This window comes from Rhinopithecus bieti, unplaced genomic scaffold, assembly GCF_001698545.2.
Source record: "Rhinopithecus bieti isolate Rb0 unplaced genomic scaffold, ASM169854v2 scaffold_7901, whole genome shotgun sequence".
Classification (NCBI taxonomy): Eukaryota; Metazoa; Chordata; class Mammalia; order Primates; family Cercopithecidae; genus Rhinopithecus; species Rhinopithecus bieti.
The window spans coordinates 240,665-254,473 of record NW_016805596.1 but is presented as its reverse complement, the minus strand read 5'-3'; positions in this window follow the sequence as shown (position 1 = coordinate 254,473).

Genomic DNA, 13,809 nt, shown 5'->3' with positions numbered 1-13,809 from the left:
TTATGCCATTCTCCTGCCTCAGCCTCCCGAGTAGCTGGGACTACAGGCACCAGCCACCTCGCCTGGCTAGTTTTTTTTTTTTTTGTATTTTTTAGTAGAGACAGGGTTTCACCGGGTTAGCCAGGATGGTCTCGATCTCCTGACCTCGTGATCCGCCTGTCTCGGCCTCCCAAAGTGCTGGGATTACAGGCTTGAGCCACTGTGCCCGACCTCCCCGGTTTTTTTGTTTTTGTTTTAGACAGAGTCTCACTCCGTCGCCCAGGCTGGAATGCATTGGCGTGATCTCAGCTCACTGCAAGGTCTGCCTCCCGGGTTCACACCATTCTCCTGCCTCAGCCTCCCGAGTAGCTGGGACTACAGGTGCCCGCCACCACGCCCAGCTAATTTTTTGTATTTTTAGTGGAGACGGGGTTTCATCGTGTTAATCAGCATGGTCTCGATCTCCTGACCTCGTGATCTGCCCGCCTCGGCCTCTCAAAGTGCTGGGATTATAGGCGTGAGCCACCGCGCCCGGCCAAGGTCTCCCCTGTTTGAGGACCAGGCCTAAGGCTGCAAAGACCCATCCACCCAAGGAGTCGTTGAGACCCGGTAGACCTTTGCCAGGTATGGATGACCTCCAGCCCTGTGGGACCAGAATGGGCCGGAAGAGGGAGAGCCGGGGCTGAGGAGGACCCCGAGGGGACCTCGGAATCTCTGCCTGGGGGTCGGGGAGGGCTCCTGAAGGAGGAGGCTTTGAGGATTGACAGAGGACAGCCGGGTGACAAGACAGAGGGGGTGCATGTGCAAAGGCCTTGAGACACCAGCAGCGTAAAAGCCAGTTTGCCTGGAGCGGGGTGCATGGTGCGTGGAAGAGCCTGGGAGACCAGGTGGAGACGGGAACAGGGCGGGGATTTGTGCTTTCCTGAGAAGTGGAGGAGCCATGGGGGCTTCTGAAAGGTGGAGATGGGCCACAATGCAGTTTGTATAAAAATACAAAAATTAGGGCCGGGCATGGTGACTCACACCTGTAATCCCAGCACTTTGGGAGGCCGAGGCAGGTGGATCACCTGAGGTCAGGGGTTTGAGACCAGCCTGGCCAACACAGTGAAATCCCCGACTTGGAAAAGTTCCTTCTGGCCAGGCGCGGTGGCTCACGCCTGTAATCCCAGCACTTTGGGAGGCTGAGGTGGGTGGATCAACTGAGGTCAGGGTTTGGGACGTGCCTGGCCAACATGGTGAAACCCCGTCTCTACTAAAAATACAAAAAATTAGCCGGGCACGGTGGTGGGTGCCTGTAATCTCAGCTACTCTGAAGGCTGAGGCAAGCGAATCGCTTGAACCCGGGAGGCAGATGTTGCAGTGAGCTGAGATCACACCACTGCACTCCAGCCTGGGTGACAGAGCCAGACTCTGTCATTTCTTGGACCACCTGGAGTGCAGGAGGAGAGACAAGAGGAGGTCTGGGAGCAACGCCAGGCTGGAGACAAAGGGTGCTAAGGACTGCCGAGGGCTGCAGAGGTGGGGAAAAGTCGCTGGATTAGGAACAGATTTTTTTGTTGTTTTTTTGAGACAGAGTCTGGCTCTGTCTCCCAGGCTGAAGAGCAGTGGCACAAACACAGCTCACTGTGCCAGCGTCGACTTCCTGGGCCCAAGCAATTCTCCCACCTCAGCCTCCAGAGGAGCTGGCACTACAGGTGCACGCCACCAGGCCTGATAATTTTTTTTTTTTTTTTTGGCAGAGCCTCATTCTATTGCCCAGGCTGGAGTGCAGTGGCACGATCTTGGCTCACTGCAACCTCTGCCTCCCGGGTTCAAGCGATTCTCCTGCCTCAGTCTCCTGAGTAGTTGGGATTACAGGCGCGCACCATCACGCCCGGCTAATTTTTTTTTTTTTTTAATGGAGTCTGGCTCTGTCACCAGGCTGGAGTGCAATGGTGTGATCTCGGTTAACTGCAACCTCTGCCTCTTGGGTTCAAGCGATTCTCCTGCCTCAGCCTCCCAAGTAGCTGGGACTACAGGTGCGTGCCACCATGCCCAGCTAATTTTTTTGTATCTTTAGTACAGAAGGGGTTTCACTATGTTGGCCAGGCTGGTCTCGAACTCCTGACCTTGTGATCTGCCTGCCTCAGCCTCCCAAAGTGTTGGGACTACAGGTGTGAGCCACCGCGCCTGGCCTAATTTTTGTATTTTTAGTAGAGACTGGGTTTCACCATATTTGCCAGGATGGTCTCGAACTTCTGACCTCATGATCAGCCCAACTTGGCCTCCCAAAGTGTTGGGATTACAGGCGTGAGCCACCACACCTGGCTTTATTTTTTATTTTTTTTGTTAGAGATGGGAGTCTCTCTGTGTTGCCAAGGCTGATCTCAACTCCCTGGCCTCAAGCACTCCCTGGCCTCAAGCGATCCTCCCACCTCAGCCTCCCAAAGTGCTGGGATTACAGGCGTGAGCTCCTGCGCCCGACAGACAGTTGGCATTTCTTTCTGGAGCCGCCTGGTAGAAAGGAGGAAGCTGGCAGTTGGAGGACAATTTTGGATGAGTTTGGAAATTGGTGGTCTGGAGGAGGCTGAGGCCAGATTCTCTGTAAACCTTCTAGAGGCAGCCAGACCCGAGTTCAGACCCTCCGTGGGCCTTGGGCAAGCTGTTTGGCTTCTCAAAGCCTCAGTTTCCCCATCTGTGGGACAGGTGATTTGCAGCGATGGTGAAATAGGGTGGAGTTCCAAAGCAGCAAGTCAGGGGCCGGGTGGCGAGAATGAAATTACTCCGTGTCAAAGGAACCACTGCCGCCGTCCACATCCTCGCCGCGCTAGACCCTCAGCTCCTGCAGGGAGAGGCCGTCTGACTTCGTTCTGTGTCGCTTCTCCAGAGCCTGGATGTGAAAGAGAGGGAGGGTGTCGCAATGTCCCCTTCCCTCTAGGGGACCTGGCGCCACGCCGCCCCCTGAGAAAGCCGGCCACGGGCAGGCCACGCCCAAACATAGGCCTCGCCCACACCAGGCCGCGCCCCTCCAACAGGCCCCGCCCACCCGCCCCGCCCCTGGTCAGTTGCCCCCCAGATGAGGCCACGCCCCACCCACTCGGTTCGCCTCTCTGAACTCGTGAGAATCACCCGAGCAGGTCTCGTCTTTGCGCCTCAGTTTCTCCAACACTGAAGTGACCGCAACTGATTTCCGTGCCCCTGTCTGAGCTGGGAACAGACCCTCACCGGCTCGGAGGAAGCCTTGGTCCCCAACCCGGCCCCCATCTCCGCGCGGGCTTGCACTCCCCAGGGACGGGGAGCTCACCCCCTCCCAGCGCCCTGGAGTGGAGTGGAGGTGTGATGCCTGTCAGGCTGGGGCCCGGGGCTGGGTCTGGGGGAGGCACTTCTGAGAAGAGGTGGAAACGGTTCTCAGAAACCCCGAGACCCTGAGGGACTCTTTTCCTTCTCAGAAATGCTCCCCCCGCCCCAGACTCGGGAAGATGCCTGTTCAACAAAGCTGGGCTGGCTGCGGGCAGGGGGCTAGGACCGGTCCCTTTGGAGCCCCTGCCCCAGGCTGCTGGGAATGTCCCCCTTCTCCAGCTGTGACCTCCACCCCAGCTCAGTGTCTCCTGCCACCTGCTTGTCCCCAAGGGGTCCCCATGCTCCCCGCCTGCTGCCGTCCAGCTGCCGTGCCCTCTGTCACTCCCTACACGGGGAAGGGGGCCACTGTGACCTGAAGCCCGTCCTCCCCACCAGCTCGGCCATGCTGGACACAGGAGCCTCCCCAGAGTGGATCCTCCCCAAAACAGACTCAACTGCCCTCAGCCCAGGAGCACACCCCACCCCACGCCCCGATCTTGCAGCCCTGGGGCAGGCTCTGGACTGACCAGCTGATGGCCGCCCCTGACGGGGGTCTCAGCCAGGGCCCTGCCCAGAAGAGAGAGACTCATCCTCAGTGAGGTGTTAACTCACCTGTGCCCCTTACTTGTCCCAGGTGCCCATGAGAAGGAAGGGGGCTGTAGGCAGCTGAGGCCAAAATGCAGGGGAGGCCCAGTGTCAGGGAGGGACACAAACCATGATCTGCACCTGCCCCGAAAATCCAGGCAGTCCTTTTGGAAGGATCCAGAGCCTCTGCGTGTGGAGAGGTCCCCAGCCTGGCGCCCTGCTGCCCCTGTGCCTAGGGTGTCTCAGTTCAGAGGTCCCCACTGTCCCCCCTTTGGGGTCTTCCATGGGGTAACCCCCCATGAATGCCCTGCAACCTTCTTCCTTCCCCTGGTGTGTCCCCGCTCCTTCTGAAATCACTAATGGGTCACCTCTAGCCTGCAAATTTCCCAGCCTCCAAACTGATGCTTCCAATATAGCATTCTGACCAGGCGTGGTGGCTCACGCCTGTAATCCGAGCACTTTGGGAGGCCAAGGCGGGCGGATCATCTGAAGCCAGGAATTTGAGACTAGCCTGGCCACCATGCTGAAACCACATGTCTGCTAAAAATACAAAATTTTGAGACAGGGTCTCACTCTGTCGCCTAGGCTGGAATTCTCTGGTGCAATCTCGGCTCACTGCACCCTCCGCATTCCCAGTTCAAGAGATTCTCCTGCCTCAGCCTCCCGAGTAGCTGAGATTACAGGTGTGTGCTATCACGCCCAGCTAATTTGGCATTTTTTAGCAGAGATGAGGTTTCAGCATGTTGTCCAGGCTAGTCTCAAACTCGTGACTTCAGATGATCCGCCCGCCTCGGCCTCCCAAAGTGCTCGGATTACAGGTGTGAGCCACTGCCTGGTCAGAATGCTGTATTGGAATTATCAATTTTTTTCCTTCCTTCCTTCCTTCCTTCCTTCCTTCCTTCCTTCCTTCCTTCCTCTCTCTCTCTCTCTCTTTCTTTCTTTCTTTCTTTCTTTCTTTCTTTCTTTCTTTCTTTCTTTCTTTCTTTCTTTTTTTGAGTTGGAGTCTTGCTCTGGAGTGCAGTGACGTGATCACAGCTCACTGCAACCTCTACCTCCTGGGTTCAAGGGATTCTCCTGCCTCAGCCTCCTGAATAGCTGGGATTACAGGCACCCGCCATCACACCCAGCTAATTTTTGTACTTTTAGTAGAGACAGGGTTTCATCGTGTTGGCCAGGCTGGTCTGGAACTCCTGACCTCAAGTGATCTGCCTGCCTTGGCCTCCCAAAGTGCTGGGATTACAGGCATGAGCCACCGCGCCTGGCGGGAAGAATCAATTTTCAGAAGGTGGGTGTGTCAAACGGATGCAAGCAGAGTCCTCTCCTCCAGGTGGGGGTGCAGGCTGGGTGCCTGCCCTGCAGCTGCTGTAACAAATGACCTCAAATGTATTGGCCTGAAATTTCGCAGATTTATGCTGTCATGGTTCAGGAGATCAGAAATCCTAAAATCAAGGCATGGGCAGGGCTGGTCCCTCCTGGAGGCTCCTGGGGAGAACCCATTGCCTGCCTTTCCCAGGGTCTAGAGGCACCTGCATCCCTCACCTTAGGGCCCTTCCTCCCCCTTCACAGCCACAGCACCACCTCTTCCAGTCTCTCTCTGACTCCCCAGGCTGGAGTGCAGTGGCATGACCTCAGCTCACTGCAACCTCTGCCTCCCAGTTCAAGTGATTCTCCTGGCTCAGCCTCCCAAGTAGCTGGGATTACAGGCATCTGCCACCACACTTGGCTAATTTTGTATTTTTAATAGAGACGGGGTTACACCATGTTGGCCAGGCTGGTCTCGAACTCCTGACCTCAAGTGATCTGCCCGCCTTGGCCTCCCAAAGTGCTGGGATCACAAGCATGAGCCACTGCGCCTGGCCCTCCCGCCTCCTCTTAAAAGAACCCTGTGAGGACATTGGGCACCGCGCCAGATAATCCAGGATGATCTCCTATCGAAGGTCCTTCATTTAGTCCCACCTGCAGAGTCCCTTTAGGGATAAAACATGACTTATCCATAGGTTTCAGTGATTAGGATTAGGGGGTGCACATCTGTGGGGGGCCACTATTCAACTCACCCAGAGGACACTTCCCTACCCACCCCCCATTCCTGACCCCACTTCAGAGCTGGGAGATGTTCACAGTCTCTGAGGCTGCCAGGAACACTGCAAACCCCCCGGAGATGAGATGATCTCCAACATTCTCCAACGATTTACTTACTCAGCAAGCATTTATTAAGTGCCTGCTGTGTACCAGGCCGATCTGGCCGGCTCGGCTTCACGGATGTGCAGCCCAGCGGTTCAGGGTTCATGTTTGGTTTAACGCTCTGCTGTCTGTCACCATCTTGATACTTTTGCTAATTTGATCTTTGAACTTGTTTTTTTTTTTTTTTTTTTTTTTTCCAAGATGGAGTCTCGCTCTGTCACCCAGGCTGGAGTGCAGTGATCTCAGCTCACTGCAACCTCCGCCTCCCGGGTTCAAGCGATTCTCCTGCCTCAGCTTCCTAAGTAGCTGGATTACAGGTGCCCGCCACCACACCCTGCTAATTGTTTTTGTATTTTTAGTACAGACGGGGTTTCACCATGTCGGCCATATTGGCCTCAAACTCCTGACCTCGTGATCTGCCCACCTTGGCCACGCCCGGCCTGAATTTGTGTTTTATAAGTGAAGTCCAATGGAACAATGGAGCATACCTCAGAGCAGGGAAAATCCTCAAAACGTGTGTGCTTAGATGTTCCATGCTGGTCTGTTTGCACCTGGCAATCACTATGCCCAGAGGCACAGAGCTCCAGGGTCCCACAGCCCATGAGAGTTCAGTGAGATCCAAAATGAGTACCAGGTGAGTGTGTGAGAGAGTTGGTAGAATAGGCATGTACAAAGAGGTAAAATAAAGGCTGGGCGTGGGCCGGGTGCAGTGGCTCACGCCTGCAATCCCAGCACTTTGGGAGGCTGAGGCGGGTGGATCATGAGGTCAGGAGATGAGACCATCCTGGCTAACATGGTGAAACCCCGTCTCTACTAAAAAATACAAAAAACTAGCCGGGCGAGGTGGTGGGCGCCTGTAGTCCCAGCTACTCGGAGGCTGAGGCAGGAGAATGGCGTGAACCCGGGAAGTGGAGCTTGCAGTGAGCAGAGATCGCACCACTGTACTCCAGCTTGGGTGACAGAGCGAGACTCTGTTTAACAACAACAACAAAAAAAAAGTCTGGGCGTGGTGGCTCATACCTGTAATCCCAGTGCTTTAGGAGGCCAAGGTGGGAGGATTGTTTGAGCCCAGGAGCTCAAGGCTAGCTGTGAAAACATAGCAACACCTCATCTCTAAAAAATAAACAAACAAATGATAAGCCGGGCATGGTGGCACATGCCTGTGGTCCCAGCTACTCTGAAGGCTGATGCTGGAGGGTCATTTGAGCCCAGGAGGTTGAGATGGCAGTGAGCTATGATTGCACCACTCGCTGCATTCCCACCTTGGCAACAGAGTGAGACCTCATCTCTAAAAAAAAAAAGAAAAAAGAAAAGTAAAAGTGAAATAAAAACAATAAAAACAGGTTAGTTTTGTTCAGCGTTTCAGTTGTTCCCATCAGAATCAAACACATATGTTCATGCAATCTACAGAACACAAATGGCCTAATTTAGGTGATTCTGTAGACAAGTCACATGCTCTGAAAGAACCAGATAGCCAATATTTTCAGACCAAATGATGAAATTGTTTCAATATTTGTATTTAAACCTGGCAATGCATAACATAAAGATGAATGGTCAAATTCACAACAATAAATTAAATTTAAAATTTTCAGGCTTAAAATATTTTAAATTTTTTTAAAGTTTTAAAATTTTAAAAATTTTAGGTGGTTCACATCTTTGGGATCCCAGCACTTTGGGAGTTCAAGGTGAGAGGATCATGTGAGCCCAGGAGTTTGAGACCAGCCCGGGTAACATAGTGAGACTCCATCTCTAGAAAACAATGAAAACATTAGTCAAGTGTGGTGGATACGGTTTGGCTGTGTTCCCACCCAAATCTCATCTTGAATTATAACTCCCACAATTCCCATGTGTCGTGGGATGAACTCTGTGGGAGGTGACTAAATTCGGGCATTTCCCTGCACAAGCTCTCTCTTTGCCTGCTGCCATCCATGTAAGGCATGACTTGCTCCTCCTTGCCTTCCACCATGATTGTGAGGCCTCCTCAGCCGTGTGGAAGTGTGAGTCCATTAAACCTCTTTTTCTTTTCTTTTCTTTTCTTTTTTTTTGAGACAGAGTCTCGCTCTGTTGCCCAGGCTAGAGTGCAGTGGCGCAATCTCAGCTCACTGCAAGCTCTACCTTCCAGGTTCATGCCATTCTCCTGCCTCAGCCTCTCGAGTAGTTGGGAATACAAGGGCCCGCCACCATGCCTGGCTAATTTTTTTGTATTTTTAGTAGAGATGGGGTTTCACTGTGTTAGCCAGGAGGGTCTCAATCTCCTGACCTCGTGATCTGCCTGCCTAGGCCTCCCAAAGTGCTGGGATTATAGGTGTGAGACGCCGCGCCTGACCCATTAAACCTCTTTTTCTTCCCAGTCTCAGGTACGTCTTTATCAGCAGCATGAAAACAGGCTGATACAGTTTGGTGCATGCCTGTGGTGCCAGCTACTTGGGAGGCTGAGGTGGGAGGATCACTTGAGCCCAAGAAGTCAAGGCTTCAGCAAGCTGTGATTGTACCACTGCACTCCAGTCTGGGTGACAGTGAGACCCTGTCTAAAAAATACGTAAAATAAAATGTAGAATGATGTGGAATAGCAAGCTGAAGAAAACTATGACAAGTTGAGAGAGACTGTAGAAGAAAGAAAAAAGCTTTATATGTTAGTACCTTGAATGATACTTTTTTCTCCCTCCCTTCCTTCCTTCCTTCCTTCCTTCCTTTCTTTATCTTCTTCTGAGACAGAGTCTCATTCTGTCCGCCAGGATGGAATGCAGTGGTGTGATCTCAGCTCACAGCAACCTCCACCTCCCGGGTTCAAGTGATTATCCTGCCTCAGCCTCCCAAGTAGCTGGGACTACAGGTGCCCGCCACCATGCCCGGCTAATTTTTGTAATTTTAGTAGAGATGGGGTTTCACCGTGTTACTCAGACTGGATGGTCTTGAACTCCTAACCTCGGGTGATCCACCAACCTTGGCCTCCCAAAGTACAGGTGTGAGCCACTGCGCCTGGACAGCCTGTTTTTATAAATAAAGTTTTATTGACACACAGCCACAGCCACTCACTTACATATTGTCTGTGCTGGTTTCACTGCCACTGCAGAGCTGAACAGTCCTGACAGAGACCGTCCAATTCAAAAGCCAAAAACGTTGGCTACCTGGTCCTTTACAGAAAGTTTGCAGAGCCTGGTCTCGAGGGTGGAGTCCAGAAGTGAGGTTGGGAGAAGTTGAGGTCTGCGGGGACATGGCAGAGCGAGTGTATTCCAGGGAGACTCAGGGGTGAGACCTGAGGATGCTGGAGAAGGTAACCATCGGGGCGGGGTGGGAAAGAGGACAGCAACTCTCCTGGGAGATGGGATGGATGGTGGGGCCGTGGGTGAGATGAGGTCATGGAGAGAGGGCAGACCAAGGCCCCAGTGAACCCTGGAGGACACTGTGGTTGTCTTCAGAGCAGCCCCCGAGGTATCAGTGCTCACAGCAACTTGCGGATACAGCCTAGAAGGCCCCACACCTCCAAAATTCCTAGAGTCTGAGGAGCTCAGGAGGCTCACATCAGGTTCGGGAAGCTCTCTGGAGCAGCCACTAAGCTGGGCTGAGGGATGGGCGGAGGCAGCTAAGGCCTAAGTTGGTGGAGGTTGGCCAGACACAGTGGCTCACGCCTGTCATCCCAGCACTTTGGGAGGCTGAGGCAGGAGGACTGCTTGAACTCAGGAGTTCGAGATGAGCTTGGGCAACATAGTGAGACCCCCCGACGTATACAAAAAATTCAAAAATTAAGGCCGGGCACGGTGCTCACGCCGCTAATCCCAGCACTTTGGGAGGTTGAGGTTGGTGGATCACCTGAGGTCAGGAGTTCAAGACCAGCCTGACCAACAGGGTGAAACCTTGTCTCTACTAAAAATACAAAATTAGCTGGGCCTGATGGCTCGTGCCTGTAATCTCAGCTGCTTGGGAGGCTGAGGCAAGAGAATTGCTTGAACCCAGAAGGCAGAGATTGCAATGAGCTGAGATCGTGTCACTGCACTCCAGCCTGGGCAACAAGAGTGAAACTCCGTCTCAAAAAACAAAACAAAGCAAACAAAAAAAATTCAAAACTTAACTGAGTGTGGTGACGCACACCTGTGGTCCCAGCTACTTTGGAGGCTGAGGCAGGAGGATCGTTTGAGCCCAGGAGGTGGAGGCTGCAGTGAGCTATGATTGTGCCACTGCACTCCAGCCTGGGTGACAGAGCGAGACCTTGTCTCAATAAATAAGAAGAGAAGGAAATTGGTGGAGGACATTTCATGCCAAGGAGCCCATAAGCCATGGCTGGTGGTGTACTTGGAGCATTTAAAGTCACCACCAGTGACCCGGCCCAGGTGCCCCTGCAGTGGGAGGGGAGGCCGGCTTCCGTCCAGCCCAGACAGAGCTTCAGATGTCCATCACGGGATGGGGGGCTTTGTTGGGAACCCCATGGGGCCCCCTGGGCCTGCACGTGTCGTCCCAGTCCCAAATATGCTCCCATCTCTGGGGCCAGGCCACTGAACGCCCTTCAGGACACTGTCCAGGGGCTGGAGTCACTGTCTGCTGACCCAGTACCCGAGTCTTCCGCCTGAGACCCTCCTGGCCCTCCCGTTCTCCCTCTGGCTGGCCCTGGGCCCTCCCTGGCACGGACCTCGTCTTCCGAGGATGTCCCGGAAGATGCACCGTGGATAAGGCCATGCGATCAATAGGTCCATCGGCCACCGGCGGGGCGGAAGCGCGGCTCATCCAGGCGCCTGCTATCCCCTCCCCACCCTCCAGGAAGGCGGATAAGGCCCGGGGACCCTCTTAAAGGACGCCAGGCACCCGCCCGCCGCCCGGCACTCCTATCTCCCATGGAAGGACCCAGTTCCTGAATTGCCCCGTGGGCCGCGCCGCAGGCCTGCACCGAAGCTCTTAATAGCCTGGGCCTAATGTTTTATTGTTGGTTTTAAAAGTGTAATTAGTTCAAGTGTAAACAGAAAAAACCTGCTTAATTAAGAATTTTTAAACAGGGGCATAAAGCGGGAGCGGGAGCATTGACGAACCCCAAGCTGCTTCATAAAATCGATCGGAAGAGGCTCCGAGTGGAGGGCCGGGCGGGGCGGGCGCCGTGGGGGCCCGGGAGCCTCCCCTGGATGCCATTTGCCGCCTGGGTGAGGGCCCCGGGGACCTGCTGGTTTACGATCGGGGTCTCGGGACTGGTGCCTAATGATTTTTATGCATTAATGGAGATGACAGTTGGCCAAGCAGGCTGTTTAAGAAGCCTTTATGGGTGGCTGGGTGCCCGGTCCTGTGACCCTGGGCTGTCTGGGGGGTGAGAACCCCTGCCAGGAGGGAGGCCCTGGAGCTCCCACCCTCCTGGGGCTGGCTCCCTGGGCGGTCTCTGGGTGTTGCGCCCTCTCCACATGGCACCCGCCGAGGGAGTCTCGGTGTCACTGTGCCACCTTCCAGCCGATCCGGCCTGTCTCGGAGTCAGAACTTGAATTTCCTTCTGATTGCAACAGGCTCTGCCTTCTACTCGGGCCGGGGCAGCCCTGACAGTGGGGCTGGGGGCATGGGGCTTCGTGCTGGAATGAACCAGAACCCAGGGTATACTCAGCCTGGCCCCGGCTGCTGGGGATGGGAGGGTGGGTCCCTGACCCCTCACCAGGAGGTGGAGAAGGCCCCAGGCAGGACTTGGAGGCACCCTGGGTTTGGGGATTTGGCTGCTCTAAACATCGACGGCAGACTGGCCCTTGGCACCCATGCCCCTGGAGGGGAAGGGATGGGGGTCTTGGGGGGCCGCAGGCAAGCCCAGGCAGGGGCACTGCTCCAGCCTCAGTGTCCTGGTCTGTGACAGGTCCGGGGGTTCCTGCCCTTGTGATCCCCCAAGGATGCAAACACAGAGTGGGGCTCAGAAGGCACCAGCATGTGGAAGCTGGTGGGGTCCTGCTCCCCGCCCGAGCCTCACAGAGCCGGGGGTTGCTGGTCCCGGTCACTTCCCACCCCCACGCCGACCCCTGTATGGGGACGGGAGACAGGAGCTGGCCTGGACCTTGGTCCTTGCCTGCCAGGAGGAGCCCAGGCTCTGGAATTACTGTCACCGCCTCCCTCATGGCCGAGACGCGGCCCCATTTAACAGGCGTGGCCACTGAGGCCTGGGAGACACCCACGGGGGCCCGGGTGTCAGATCCGACTGTGCCCGGCTTCAAGGCTCCAGCGTGGACCTGTCAGGGAGCCAAGGAGGGCCCAGACGGACGCTCCATTTCCAGAACAAAGGGGTGTCAAGACCCACTGTGTGCTGGGGGTCCCGGCCCCCCGGCCCTGGAACCTGCGGCAGGAAGAATGCTCCATGCACACCTGTCAGAGGGTCAGAGGCTGAGATGGTGCCTGGGGCAAACCCGTGGGTTGGGGTGGGGGCGCCCAGATCTTGACCCCCATCCATATTCCCAAGGGCCAGAGACGGGACGTGACTCCTCCTGGCCCCCGTCGCTGGCTCGCGGGTGTTGGGGTCTCTGGGCTGGGTCTTCCGGCATTGTGGCTGCCGCGGAGGGAGAGGAGGCCACTCTGATCCCTGCCTGCTCCAGCCGCAGCAACCAAGGCCGATCAATAGCCGAGGAGGCCTGCGGCGGGGGCTTCTCTCCTCTGGCTGTGGGGTGGGGGCTGGGTGCGGGGCAGCCAGAGCTGGGGCCAGAGGTGCAGACCGGCCGGCGAATCTGCAGCCCACCGGGTCTCCTCTCCCGCCTCTTATTTGCAGGCGTCTCTCCTGTGTCCCTGGCTCCTGCGTGCTCTCCGTCTCTCTATCTCTCCGTATCTCTCTGTCTCTCAGTTTCCATTTCTTCTGTCTCTGTATCTTTTTGTCTCTCTGTCTCTGCCTCTCTCTGACTGTATCTCTGTCTCTCTTTGTCTGACTCTCTGTCTCTGCCTCTGTCTGTGTCTCTGTCTCTTTCTCTCTGCCTCTGTGTCTCTTTCTGCCTCCATGTTTCTCTCTGTCTCTGTGTCTGTCTCTCTCTGTCGCTCTGTCTCTGCCTTTCTCTGACTGTGTCTCTGTCTCTATTTCTCTCTTTCTTTCTGTTTCTGTCTGTCTCTCTGGCTCTACCTCGCCTCTATTTTGCTCTCTGCCTCTCTCTGTTTCCGTCTTTTTCTGTCTTTCTCTGTCTCTGTGTCTCTCTCTGCCTCTATCTTTCTGTCTCTGTGTCTGTCTCTGTCTCTCTGTCTCTGCCTCTCTCTCTATATATATCTCATTCTCTGTCTCCCTCTCTCCTTCTCCCTCTCTCTCTTTGCTCCCTTCTCTCCATCACAGAACCCGAAGCAGGACCTGAGATCTCCCCAAGAAGGTGCCCTAGGGAGCCCCCATCCCAGCTGAGGACGGGCAGAGTCAGGATTACCCCGGTGGCTCCTGGTCCCCACCCCGCCTTGGCTGTCTCCTGTCCACCAAGCATTTGTTCAAGTTTGAACCTTCCCAACACACCAGAGCCTTCGGATTTCCCTGGAGAATCCTATTTCGGCCACTCCGATGCTGCCACCGCGTCCATATCCTGGGTGGGTCCTGGCCCCACAGACTTCCCGCCGTGGCCGACTTCCTGGCACGGGTTGGTTGACCCCTCACCAGCTGTGAGGTGGGGTCCCTTGCCAGTGGGCAGACGAAAGCAGTCTCCCCTCCTTTCCCCAGCCATCCGGCCAGAATCCACAGCCTCAGGTGGTGGAAAGAGCACTGCGTGGGGGAGTTCTACCCTCCCAGGTTGGCGTCTTCCTCAGAGTGGGACCCTGGAGCCTCAGGGCTCTCGTCTGCAA